At 45.0% G+C, this 12940-nt stretch overlaps 1 protein-coding gene across 26 annotated transcripts in view; it reads left to right on the top strand.

Annotated features, from left to right (window-relative positions):
- Positions 1–9457: 9457 nt before the first annotated feature.
- Positions 9458–12940, top strand: part of RNF6 (ring finger protein 6) — a 127713-nt gene continuing 124230 nt past the window's right edge. For 4 of the 26 annotated variants that reach the window (XR_008538744.2, XR_008538741.2, XR_010150402.1 and 1 more), the window contains exons 1-2: positions 10480–11018; positions 11470–11552. The gene's annotated coding sequence lies outside the window, so the exon portion shown is untranslated. Of the gene's footprint in view, positions 9786–10183; positions 11287–11469; positions 11553–12940 lie in introns of those variants that run through there. The other 22 variants (XR_010150404.1, XR_010150398.1, XM_016925087.3 and 19 more) reach the window with 19 other exon arrangements.

Here is a 12940-nt window from a genome sequence, read left to right as displayed (position 1 = left end):
GCATCAGTAGTTTTAACAGCTCCTTAGAGGATCCTAATATGTAGCCAACATTGAAAACCACTGGGCTAGTAAATATTAAAAGGTTTAGGGTAGGGCTGCAAATATAATCACCCGGGAAGTTAAAAGTGTATATTTGTGTATGTATGTGTGGGTACATATGTATCCTTTCCTATCCCTCCCCTCATCGTAAGGCATACTGAGATCCTTAGAGAGGGGAGTACTGTATGTATTTTGGAAAATTCCTTTCCTTAAACCAGTAGAAAGTAGAAAGGAAATTATAATACCATCTAATAAATGAAAGACACAGGTTACTGCAGGTTACTGTAAGATCACATAGACAGAAAACCTAGCCGAGGCCGATGAGGTCAGTGAATCTTGTCCAAAAGGAGCTATAAGAGCTATGACTCCTAAAAGAGTTAGCCAGGCGAAGGGAGATTGGGTAGGTTTTTCCAAATACAAGGCCTAAGCTCAGGCTAGTCTTTGGCAAATTCTTGTTCAGCTCTTTCCCCTTCCCTGTTCTTCCTCCCTCCCTACTGAAAAGTCTCTCCTGAAGAGTACTTCATCATAAATCACTGACTCAGGCCCTGTTTCCAGATAGTCCCAACTAAGATAGTTAGTGCCAGAGGAGTTCCAGGAAGCAGGATGGACTTCTGGAGTTGGATCATCTACTAGACAATGGATCATTAGGACCTTGGTGGAGTATCATCAGTTCCCAGCCTACCTGCACAGGCTGCCTTTCACCTGTGGTGGGCTGGAATATGATGTGGGTGAAAGGGAATGCAGTGGCTGGTGCTATGTCCCTGGCATTGTGGAGATATTGGAAAATAGTAATTGAAGGGACCGTAGAATTGGATGGCTGCTGCTGGTCACCGATTATGTGCTTAAGAGAGGAAATGACAGGCTCAGGTCAGCTAATCATGAATGAAAAGTGCAGTGTGAGAGACAGAGGGCCTGCTAGACAGCATTGCAAGAGACTCTCATCACCTGCAGCTGCAGGACAGCCCAACATTTTTCTGTAACAAAGAACTACAGTGAAGGCTTAATGTTCAGTCAAAGCAGATCTCCTTCATTAAAGGCAGAGCCCTGCAAGGGTAGGGTGGGACTCTGAACTGTGCAATAAGGCTATATCTCATTGCTGGGTAGATAGATGCAGCATTTGACCCCCAGAGTCCACCAAACCAATGTGCCTGCAGAAGTGATCCGCTCCCATTGCTAAAAGAGAATGCCCTCCTTTCCTTGCTATGCAGAAGTTTCGAATGAAACGGACCCTTATATGACAATGTTTTCCCTCCTTCCACTTTCACTTTTGGACACCAGACCAAAACTGGGGTCACGCTTCATCATGACTCAATTGGGGTAATGCTTGCTGTGCTGAGTGGAAAGGGGCTACAAGCCAAAGTGTTACTGGACATGGATAATGTACACCAGCAAAAGAGGGAGAATGCCTGGGAGGGGACTACGAGGTGCTGGACCAAGGGGCATAGGATATCAAGCAGGGGAAGGGAGAATTTGTATGGGGTATGGGGCCCACAAGACAGGATTTCATTCCCTGGAAAGTTACCATCACAGAGAACATGAGGGTAAATAATAATGATAATAATAATAATAATAATTCCCTGGAAATTGCCTCAGGGATGGTTCTGTTATGCTGCTGGATGACTCTTGGAAGCTTGGGGGAAAAGCGGCCTACGTTAAATGAAGTGGAGAGGCCAGAACTGCCATGGCAGGCTGTGGAGGAAGAGGTCAAAAGGCTCAGGGAAGTGGGCGTGCTGAAACAGTTCTACCGTCTACACCAGGAAGTCTACCAGTGATTACTTTCCTCGGGAGGTTCCAAGGAAACTAATGGAGGAAGAAACTCAGTGGTGAAAGGGATACTGGCATCATTGCGAAGCTGCCCTCTGCAGCTGAGGCTGATGATCAGCATTGCTGTTACAGAGCTAGACTTCCTGGTAGCAAAGGAGATTAGAGCGTTCCAGAATAGCAGAGGCCAGGTGACACCACTTAGCCATCAGAAGCACTTAACCATTAAAACCACTTAATTACTGTAATGGGCAGCCAGGTCAGGATGTCAGCCGGGGGACTAACCTTTGGGGGCCTATGGAGAGGACTAATCGAATATAGTGTTCCTAGGAACAAGAAAGATGGGTAGGAGAATAGTGCAACAGAAAAAAATAGTGCTAAAGGCATATAAATAGAAGATAACCTGCAATTAATAATAGGTTAGCAGGAGGCTGAGGTCAGGCACCCCAGTGGAAAGTCATGATCTCTTGTCCAGTTTCCAGACCTGAGCCATTTCTCAGACTCGGAACCAATTGACTGAAAGAGAGGCTGCATTATCATGAGGAAAGACTAACTGAGAGTCAGGTGATAACTGAAGGTCTGGCCCAGGTCCATCTAAAACAGATTCACTGAGTCTGTGGATTCCACCAGTGGCTATTTCTCTGGTTCCTTCACGGAGAATGGAAATACCTAGCACTCGGCAGAATCCTCACATTGGTTCCTTGAGCTGTGGAACTAGAGCTATTTTAGTAGGAACTCCAATAGTAATCCTTGAGACAGACCCTCTCCCACCAAGAAGAGTATTGCAGGCCCGGAGAATGGCAGACATAAGCGCCATCCTCAAAGACTTCAAGAATGCAGAGATGGTGCTCTTTGTCATAACCCTATTTAATTAGCCAGTCTGACCTCAGAAACACTGGTTAGATCACAGTGTACGACAGTGGACTACCAAGAACTTAGCCAAATATTGGCCCCATTGCAGCTGGTTTGTAAGATCTGGTATCTTTACTAGAACATATTACTACAGCCTTGGTACATGTATGTATTAGGCTGGTGCAAAAGTAATTGCAGTTTTTGCCATTACTTTTACTTTTGCACTATCCTAATCGCTATCCATCTGTAAATGTGTTCTTTTCTATATCCACCAGGAAGAAAGATCAGAAGCAGTTTTTATCCACATGGTATGGACGTGATATTCATTTGCCAGGGCAATGTTAATTATCCTGCTTTCTGTCATATAATATAGTCCAAAGGGACTTGGACAACCTGGGCATCCTGCAGAACATCGCACTGGTCTCCAATATTTATGACACCATGTTAATTAGATATTAGAAGCAAGAAATGGCAAGTACTCCATATGCCTTGGTAAGAAATATGTTCTCCACATGCAGTCCCTGCTCCCTGCTCAGCTCAGGCAGAACATGAACCTGGGCGTCAGATCCCTGCACTTTCAGGGCAGCCTGAGTGGCGCCATCAGCACAAGCCTGTTGCCCTCCTCCCTCATGCAGGGCCAGATCTGAGCCACGTGTCCATGCAGCAGAGCAGGCTGCCCACAACCTCCATGAGCATCACAGGGCCCGGCTACAGCCACACAGGACCCACCTCGCAGGGGGTCCCCATGCAGGGGCAAGGCACCGTCGGCAACTATGTGTCTCGGACCAAAATCAACATGTAGTCCAACCCAGATACCTCCTCTGCCTCCGCCCAACCCCAGGGAGCCTGGGCCTTCCTCCAAGACCCTTGAAACATGTGACTGCTGGACATGTGGCCTCCTGCTAGGTGCTGGTGGGGAGGGGAGGGTGAATCCCTGCTGGCCGCCTCCCTGAGAGCTTCCGGAGGGATGGGCGCCCGTGGGTACATAGCAACTCCTCCTGTCCCCCTGCTTTGAGGGGGGCTGGGCTGTTTCCCATGAGTCTCAGGGAAGGGCCCTAGGAGGGGGCCCTTGGCCCTGGGTCTGGACAGATAGCACTGGGCTCACAGAGGTGGGGTAGAGTCGTTCCCTGGGTAGGGTAAAGCCTGGCCAGAGGCACCACAGTGGAAAAGATGAGGGGTCACAAGCTTTGGGCCAGAGGCCCCAGCCTTTCCGCAGGGCAGCCGGACACTGAACCCAGCCATGTACCGTGGTGGCCATGTGTGGTGTTGGGCGCTTGAGAAGCAGCAGGTCCTTGTCATGTTTCATGAGTGTTGTAGACACACGGACTTCAGAGGCTTAGTCCCAAAAAAGGGTGCAAAGTATCTCCTTAGTATTTCTTCATGATAATTGAATGTTAAAAAATTTTTTGGACATATTGACTCAAATAAAAAGAATGATTTAAATGGGGGGGGGGGGGAAGAAATATGTTCTCTACAAGGTAGAGGATAGAGGCTAACAAGATTCAGAGGCCTGCCTCATCAGTGAAGTTTTTAAAGATCCAGTGGTCTGGGGTAAGCTGGAACATCCCCTCCAAAGTACAAGACAAGTTCTTGTAGCCTGAATTCCTACCACCAAGAAGAAAAGCAGAATACTTGGTAGGCCTCTGGGTTTTGAAGGCAGCATATTCACTGTACTTGGCAATATATTTATCAGGTGACTTGGAAATCTGCTAGCTGTTAGTGAAGCTCAGGGTGATAAAAGGGCTGTATAGTAGGTACATTCTTTGGTACAAGCAGACCTGTCACTTGGACTCTGTGAGCCAGCAGATCCCATGGTACTAGAGGTGTCTGTTGTAAAGAAAGATGCCACGTGGTACTTCTGGCAAGCCCCAATAGGCGAGTCACAGCACAGACCCCAGGATCCTGGAGCAAGGCCATGCCATCTGCTGCAGAGAACTATACTCCATTTGAAAAACAGCTCTGTCATGATACTGGGCCCTGGTAGAAATGGAGCATCTGACCATGGGACACTAAGTGACCATGAGACACAGAGTGATCATAAGTTGGATTCTGTCAGACTCTCTGTGTCATAAGGTCAGCTGGGTGCAGCAGCAATCCCCTGTAAGGAATCCAGTAGGTCTGCAATTAGATCCAAGCAAATCCAGAGAGCATGAGTGAGCTGCACAAATAGGTGGCTGAGACCCCCATGTCACCTGCTACTGTTGTACCAACGCCTCTCCCTAAACTCATAGCTATGGCCGCAGGGGAGTTCCCCATGAACAGTTGACAACAAAAGAAAAAAATCCAAGCTTGGATCTTAGATGGTCAGCTGGGTGTGGATGCAAGCTGGAAATACCTGCTGCAGCACTGCTGCCCCACTCAGGGGTGGTTCTGAAAGAGATGAAAGGGAAAGCATAACATTTGGCAGAGCTTCAAGCAGTGCATTTAGTCATCGACTTTGGACATAGAAGTATGTTGCCCATATACTTATGGACAATGACAAATGTTAGCTTCGCTTGTTGGTCAAGGGCCTGGAAGAAGGAAGATTGGGAAAGGCTGGAGAATAGGCAGGAAAATACACTTATGGGAAGGGGCACATAGTGTAAGGACCTTTTAGTACATAATGCCCATTAGAAAGTTTCCACTGCAGAAGAGGCATCAACCAACTGTGTAGACAAGATGTCTAGGCCAGCAGATACCAGGCAGCCTCTGTCTGTGGCCACCCCAGTTCTCGCACAAGGGGCCCATAGAGGGAGTAGCCATGTAGCAGAGGTGGAGGCTATGCATGGGCCCAACAGCTTGGACTCTCTCCAAAGCTGATAAAACTACTTCTGCTATCGAATGTCTGACCTGTTTGCAGCAGAGACCAACACTGAGTGCTCAAGAATGCCAAACAGCTACCGGGTGGCAAGTTGATTACACTGGGTCCTTCCAGCCTGGAAAGAGTCCCATTTCATCATGACTGGGTTTGACATAAATTCCCAGTACAGGTTTGCTTTTCCTGCCTGCAGTGCTTCAGCCAGTACCACTACTGAAGGACTTACAGAATGTCAGACAGTCTGACACAGGATCTCACATAACACTGCCTCAGACCAAGGGTCTCACTTTCCAGCAAGAAGATACAGTGTTGGGCACCTGACCAGAGGATCCACTGGTCATACCACATACCATACCACTTGGAAGCTATCAAATTGATAGAGTGGAGCAATGGCCTATGGAAGGCATAGCTGAAATTCCACCTTGGAAATAACCCCTTGTGAGGTTGGAGCATTATCCTTCAGGATAATAAAAATATACACCTTAAACCAATGGCTGGTATATGGTGCTGTGTCCACAGTAGATAGAATACATGGATCCAGTGATCAAGGGATAATCAGGTCCTATACTCAGAGGTGGGATGCTTTCATCATACGACACAGTAAGAGTCCCACTAAACTGAAAGCTATGGCTGCTCTCTGATCACTGTGGGCTCTTAATGTTGGAAGACCTGCAAGCAAACCATCAGAACAAGGTGGAGGCTGCTGCTACATAATTAGACCAGAGAGGAATGCACTGGGTACTCAGGAGATCCAATGGGGGCATTTCTTGGTATTCCTGTGCCTAGTTGTAACTGTAAATGAATAAGTACAGCCACCATAGCCTGGTAAAAGCATGATAATCAGGGTCTGAAACCCCTCAGGGATGAGTGCCTGGTTCAATCCATCAGTCAAGCCACCTGCACCAGCAGAAGTGCTAGCTGAGGTGGAGGGGAATCTAGAAAGGGTAGTGCAGGAGGGAGATAATAAGTATCAGTTATGGCCTTGGAACCAGCTGCGGCAACAGGGGCTGTAGTTTGTCCCAATACCCTTGTCTTTTAAAAATTTCCCAGAAATTGGGATTAGAAACTGCTCAGATGGAGAAATTTCACATGAGAAGCAAAAGATCTCAGCAATACAAAGCGTGGACCATAGTGAACGTTTTTTGTTTCCTGCCCAAATCCACTCTATAAGCTCATGCATCTGTACTCCAGCTGCTGGGAGTGTTGGATAACAATTTCAGCTGCCTTCTTCTCTAGAGAATTTCCCTTGGCTAAAACAGGAGCCACCTCACGCATGAGGTTCTGCTGCAATCCTGCCCCTGAAGATCTCACCCAATGAGGGACAGGCATGTACGTACAAAGAGCTGGCCAACAAGGCCACTTGGTGGTGAATTTCACGGGATCAGTGGAGGCTCATTCTTGTTTCCTTGTCCTCCTGGCCAATCCTGTTTCCTCTATCCCCTTCTCCAGAGTGCACCGTCCTAATAAAACACTTCAATAACAATCCTTGTCTCAGGTTTCGTTTCTAGATAACCTGATCCAAGACCATCTCTGGCCTAATTAAGACCCTGGTTATCAGGAGTATCCTTGAGGGTTGTTTTTATATGCAGAAAAGGACTATTCCGAAGTTTCTCTTGAGGAATGAAATACTGAGACATGCTACAACATGATGACCCTTGAAAACATTATGCTAAGTGAAAGAAACCAGACACAAAAGACCACATGACGTAGAATACCATTTGTTTGAAATGCTCAGAATAGGCAAATCCAGAGACAGAAAGTACATTAGTAATTGCCAGGGGCTGGGAATAGGGTGGAGTAGGAATGAGAGTAATTGTTAATAGGTATAGGGTTTCCTTTGGGGAGATGAACATGTTTTACAATTAGATTGTGGTGAATGCTGCGCAAGTCTGATTATACTAAAAACCACTGGATTATATACCTTAAATGGGCAAATTTTATGGTATGTGAATTATATCTCAATAAGGCTGTTAAAAGAGCTATAAGGAAATAAAGAACATATTATTTAAAAAATCTTTGTCTTAAACAGTTAATATTCAACTTATTAGTTCCAAATTCAATGTCCTAGTTACAACTTAGGTTTTTACGTTTGGTTTACAGCTCTTATTATTCTAGTGGTAAGCATAGTAAATCTTTCTGTTTTTGTTTTTTTTTGAGATGGAGTCTCGCTCTGTTACCAGGCTGGAGTGCAGTGGCACGATCTCAGCTCACTGCAACCTCCACCTCCCAAGTTCAAGCGATTCTCCTGCCTCAGCCTCCCAAGTAGCTGGGACTACAGGTGTGCGCCACCACGCCCAGCTAATTTTTGTATTTTTAGTAGAGATGGGGTTTCACCGTGTTGGCCAGGATGGTCTCAATCTCTTGACCTCGTGATCTGCCCGCCTTGGCCTCCCAAAGTGCTGGGATTACAGGTGTGAGCAGCTGTGCCTGGTCAAGTATAGTAAATCTTAACAGTCATTTGGAATTAGCCCTTCACTAACTTTCAATCTCATTCATATACATATTTAATTATCTTCAAACCAACATTTTAAACTGTATTTATAAATTTAATATTTTATCTCATTCACAAGTACTTCAAATGTTACATGTAATTTCATCTTTAAATCGTATATAATAATTTTTAAACTAATAATAAAACAATATGGGGAGCCTATATTTCTCTTTGCTGCTCTGATGCCATCCATAAACTTAGTAAGATTTCAACTTAAACTTAAAACTTGAAATCGAGTGCTCCATTTTGTTTTAAATTGTAATTAAGGCTGTCGTTTTATGAAGCCAAAATCTTTTAAACATGACAAGTACATAATTTACCAGATATACAGAGAATCCTTTTAATGTTATGGTTTTAATTATTTTACACCTTTGTATTCCTAATTGTAAAAAGTCCAGGAGTTACATGAGGCATACACATTACAAAGGCCAGGTACCAATCCAATAAACAGAAATTAATCAGACCAGAGACCTTGGCAGGTTCTGAGACCTGGAGTAGATATCCAGAATGATTCATCTGTCTGTTCCAGCTGTTGTATCTAAGCCCCTCTTTGTAGTCATTTTGTCTTGGACTACAAAAACTGAAGCAAGGTGTTGGATTCAAGTTACATACATTACCTGACTCTCTACTCACAAAAACCTGCAGCTTCCTACCTGGTAAATCACTTGATTGGATTTTTATTTAGACATTTTTATAATAGTTTTTTTTTATTCTTAGGGTATATAATAGGAAATAGGAAAAATAGGAAGAGACACATGTCTTTTCCACTCAACATGCAAAAAGTATTTGCACTTGGATTATTGCATTTGATTGCACTCTCCAAAATTCACAGATATTAAAAATGATTTCTACTTGTTATTTTCTATGATGTGTGTTCACAATATCTGAAGTCGTTGTACTATGTGCATTAATCCCGTTTGCCAAAAGATTGCACTTTTCTCTGCTCATCTATGCAGTAGGCTGAGGAGAATGTTCTGCCAAGTGCTGTGCTAAGTTCTGGGATTACAAAAATGAACTAGACCATTTGATCACACTCAAGGAGTTCAGACTCTAGGTAGTAAAGACCTAAAAACAGAAAATCATTTTAAGTATTTGCTCAATGGCTCTTTTTCCATGGGAAAAGAGGGCAAGGACTTCATTCTATGAGGACATGACTGTCTGATTCACGGCTGTCATCACCAGCACCTAATACATAGTCACACTCAGTATTTGTTAAATACATGAATACATGCTAAAATAGGGTTATATATAGAGGGAGTATGGGAGCCCCCAAAAGGGACATTTGCTTAGTTTTATGTGTAAATATCGGGCTGGAGGGTGAGGTAAGGGTGTTACTTCAGAGGTATTAGGAAAAATTCCTTAAAGATGAGAACTGAGCTGAGTTTTGGGAGACAGAGGAAATTAGGTAAAAGTGGAGTTGGGGGTTGCTTAGGAGTTCCCATATCTTGTGGCGGAACTTCAAGCAGTTTCGGAGTGCCAAGACAACAGCCTGTAAATGTAAGCAGCAGAAAGATCTGGAAGGGCTTTCTAGGCTGTTTTATATATTTCCATTTTAGTATCCATATCCATATGCTTATTTTAAACACTTGTCCATAGATCCTTACTACACTGGTAGCTCATTGATGCTAAGGACTGCATGTAGCGTGTTATCCAGGTGCCCAGCATAATAATGGGGATATGGTAGTTCCTCAAAAGTTAATGCAGAAATGAAAGAACAAACGGAAGAATAACAAGTAACGGCATTGTGAGCACTCTCCAGTGAAGTCATCAGATGGTAGGGATGTCAGGAAAGGGGACTATACCAGGTTAGACAGAGACCTACTCAGCATCTTAACTAATGGTGAGGTAAGTTTAGTAAGCCTCACATCTCAGAAATAAAATCAGAGAGAGGAATGTTGGGAGTTTCAAACTGCTTTCCTAGCAGGAAGGTGAAAAAACACAAAATATAGTGGGGTGCGGTGCCTCATGCCTGTAATCCCATTTTGCTGAGGTGAGAGGATTGCTTGAGGCCGAGTACGAAACCAGCCTGGGCAACATAGCGAGACCCCCGTCTCTACAAAAGAAAAAATGTGAAATTAGTGGCAAGCGCCTGTAGTTCCAGCTACTGGGATGAGGAGGGAGGATCGCTGGAGGCTGCAGTGAGCTACGATCGCTCCAGCCTGGGCGACAGGATGAGACCTTGTCTCAAATAGAGATAGATAGACAGACAGACTTCAGAATTTATTAGGGTTTGTAATTTCCAGGTTCCAACGCACAGCAAGGGAAAGGGCCTGGCTGGGTAGTACGTTACACCCGGAAGTAAAGAGACGCATACACCGTTGGGTGCACTTTATAGTCTGGCTGGCAAACAAGCGACACCGAGGCGCAGAGTTAAGTGCTGGGACTTCCCAAGCCTGGAAAGCAGACTGTGTCTCTGCGACTACGCGGCTGCCACGAGCGCTGAGCGGCCGGGCATTTGGCCTCGAGGAGGAGGCACTGTAAGGGCGGCGCAAGAGGGCGGAACGCGGGACGCCAAGCACCCTAGCTCCCGACGGACGCAGTTTTCAGTCGCACGGGCGAGCTCCGGGCCGGCTGCGGAGCGACTCCCCTCCGCCAAGTGGGCGGCGTGGCTGTCGGGAAAGAAGGGCTGGGATCTGCCGTTCTTCCTCCCGAGTATCCCCTCCAGCTGGACGACCCCACGCTGCAGCACGGGCTTCCGGCTTCTCTCCTCAGTGGCCAATTCGAGGGCACAGCGGGCTGTGGAGGCGCGGCGGCAAGCCTATCCCGCCTCCCAACCACAGCCTCCAGCACCCGAGAGAACGGCCGCCCACAGCACACGTTTTCCGGAGAGGAGGGCGAAGGCCCAAGACCTGGAGAGGTGGGCTCGAGGGAAAGATCTGGGTCCCACCACTACTTCCTGGAGACGCCGGGGAAAGCAGGCCATCCTTCGAGCCACCCATCTCTTCTCCGATTGGTTAACTGCCTTCTTTTTGCGCTCCGCTGGCTGGTGATTGGTTGGGATGCACCGTCTATCACCTGCTTCCTTGTGAGGATCTAGGTCTCTAAGGGAAGCGTTAATTGAGGCTCGGTTGGGAAGAGGTTGGTTGGGCCTCTTGAGCCCACTTTATTTATCGTAGTGGGGATCGCCCCCCGGCGCGAGCTTCCGTCGCAACGGCCGGGAAAGAAACCAGTAGCGGGACGGAGGGCGGGGGTGGCAAGAAAGTCAAGGTTTAGAAGTAAGCCGGAGACGCCTAACCCTGGTAACGTCCGAATGGGAACGGGATAGGAAGGAAGGCCTTTGAGAGAGGAGGCGTAAACCCAGGAACAGTGACAGTGTAGGACGAAAGGCCTAAGTTTGTTGCGGAAGGTAGGGGCCTTGCGGGAGGTTTTCGTGACCTAATTGTATGGGGATCTAATTTTCTAGATGTGTCTAACAAAATCCACTGGAGAATTTGCTTTGGCTTTGCAGCAGAGTGGGGAGACTACCACCCGTTCCTGGCCTTTAAAGAAACAGTTTATTGAATTATTCAACTCTCTTTTATTGCTTCAGATGGGCAGCTCTCAAAAAAGGCACAAACAATTGAAGGATGGATACCATGGCATATGTTAAAAGCGTGTTGAAAGGAAAATAAGGTATTCGCTTTGTTTTCATTGTGATTAATTGTATAAGAAAATTACCTTTAAGGAGAAGCTCAAGTTTTAAATAATATTAGGGTAACTTGATTTTATGATAGGCTTCAACTTGTAAAATTATTTATTACAAAAATCCTATTATTGCTGTACCTACGAAATATGCTCTTTGCTAATTATGGTCTTAATCTGAAGATAGAAATCTTGAGTTTTTAGTAGTGTTAGTTCATATTTGAGTGGATAATGTTACTAGGTCATTTGTTCAAAATGACATAATAAAATAACCACAGTGAAAAAAATCCTTGAATTTGTAATTTAGTGTTACAGGTGAAATTGAATAGTTGCTTACTCCAACAGTATTTTAGACTTGTGGGCTAATTTCACCTTATATTTAAAGCAGCTTGCTTATTAAATACCTAGTGTATTTCAAGAGGCAGAGTTGCACAGTTGCTTCACTGGTAGCCTAGCCATTTGAGCCTCCAGCCTCTACTGAGTCAGGTGCTGTATTACTCATACCCTTTAGTGACATGCCAGAAATTGTCGAGGAAGAGTTTATTTCATCTGCGGAACACCCAAATTAGCTCTTAACAGCAGACCTGGTCCTACCCTGGAAAACTCTAATCAAGGATTGGGGATGAGATTTGGGCATCTAGATTTTTAAAAATACCCTTAAGTGAGTTTGAGAACCATTGCTTTAGTGTGACTTACTGAATAGATGTATTTAAGAAATTCTAAAATATTTATGAAACAAACATCTTTCTCTCTTGATTTCCATGTAATTTAAAAGTGAGCTTCTCAGGAGTGACACTTAAATATAATCCAAAAATAGTGGTTTCTTAGGCAAAGTCAGGAAGTTTCACTGGCATTCTGAAACTCCTGGGACTAACCATTCCAGGCTTAAGGATGAGGTTTGATATGGGGTGATACAAAGTGCTCTGATGCACTTTCACAATCCTTGAGCCGTACATGATATCTTGTTTCCTGTTGGGTTTCAAAGTCTTCCTGGTAAGCTTTAATAAGAGACCACCTTCCAGTCTGTTCAGTAGATATTAATTAGGCTAAATGATTTTCACCTCAACAAAGTACAGTGGGGGATAATATTACATTCATGAGCCTTATTTTGGAAAGAATACCTTACTGAAAACAAATGTACATTATATCATCCCAGTATCCCTTTGCTCATTAAGTGAAGAATGTGCATAATTCAAGCCTAAAATTTGTAATTAATGTGAAGTACCCAGATACTGAAACATAAATGAGGACTTCTGGATCAACTTTTCCAGATCGTCAACATGGTCAAAAATGAGATAATCACTATGGTATTCAGGCATGAGCATTGTGTGGTAAACCCAAATCCAGTCTGACTTAATGGCTTTAGGCAAAGAAGTAAG

Source organism: Pan troglodytes, chromosome 14 (assembly GCF_028858775.2).
Source record: "Pan troglodytes isolate AG18354 chromosome 14, NHGRI_mPanTro3-v2.0_pri, whole genome shotgun sequence".
NCBI lineage: Eukaryota > Metazoa > Chordata > Mammalia > Primates > Hominidae > Pan > Pan troglodytes.
Note: the sequence above shows the minus strand (reverse complement) of the source record. Positions and strands in the feature narration are given on the sequence as shown.